Raw genomic sequence first — 922 nt, forward strand, 5'->3', positions numbered from 1 at the left:
AGGCTCGGTAGTGCTACACTGGTTAGCACTACAGATGAAAGGGACTTGGGGGTCATGGTTGACCACAAGATGAACATGAGCCTTCAGTGTGATGCTGCAACCAGTAAACTGAGCAAAATGCTGGCTTGCATCCATAGATGCTTCTCAAGCAAATCCCGGGACGTCATTCTCCCGTTATACTCGGCCTTGGTGAGGCTGCAGCTGGAGTACTACGTTCAGTTTTGGGCTCCACATTAAAAAAGGATGTGGAGAAGCTTGAGAGGGTGCAGAGGACAGACACGTGCGTGATCAGAGGTCAGGAAAACAGACCTTATGATGAGAGTGCTGGAAAAGCGCAGGCTCAGAGGTGATCTGGTGGCCACCTATAAGTTTATCAGGGGTGCTCATCAGGATCTGGGGAAACATCTGTTCACCAGAGCACCCAAAGTGATGACTAGATCAAACAGTTACAACCTCCACTGTGACCGATTTAGGCTGGACATGAGAGAGAACTACTTCACTGTCCAAGCCCCCAAGGTTTGGAATTGGCTACCACCGGAGGTGGTTCAAGCACCCACTTTAAACGCCTTCAAGACGCATTTGGATGCTTATCTTGTTGAGATCCTATGATCCCTGCTGACTTCCTGCCCTGGGGCAGGAGGCTGTACTTGATGATTCTCCAGGATCCCTTCCAGCCCAAATGTCTATGAAACTTCCTCAAGCCCAGAACACACCAAATGGATCCAGACCGTGCCATGATAAGAAATGCAAAACCTGCCAACACATCTCCACCCCCCCCCACTATTACTACACCCCACAACAGAGCCATCAGCATCCTTGGATCTTACACCTGCACCTCCAGAAATGTAATATATCTCATTCAATGCACCAAATGCCCTGATGGAAAATACGTAGGAGAGACCAAACAACAACTGCGCACCAG

The sequence above is a fragment of the Alligator sinensis genome, unplaced genomic scaffold (assembly GCF_000455745.1).
Source record: "Alligator sinensis unplaced genomic scaffold, ASM45574v1 scaffold351_1, whole genome shotgun sequence".
Taxonomy (NCBI): Eukaryota; Metazoa; Chordata; order Crocodylia; family Alligatoridae; genus Alligator; species Alligator sinensis.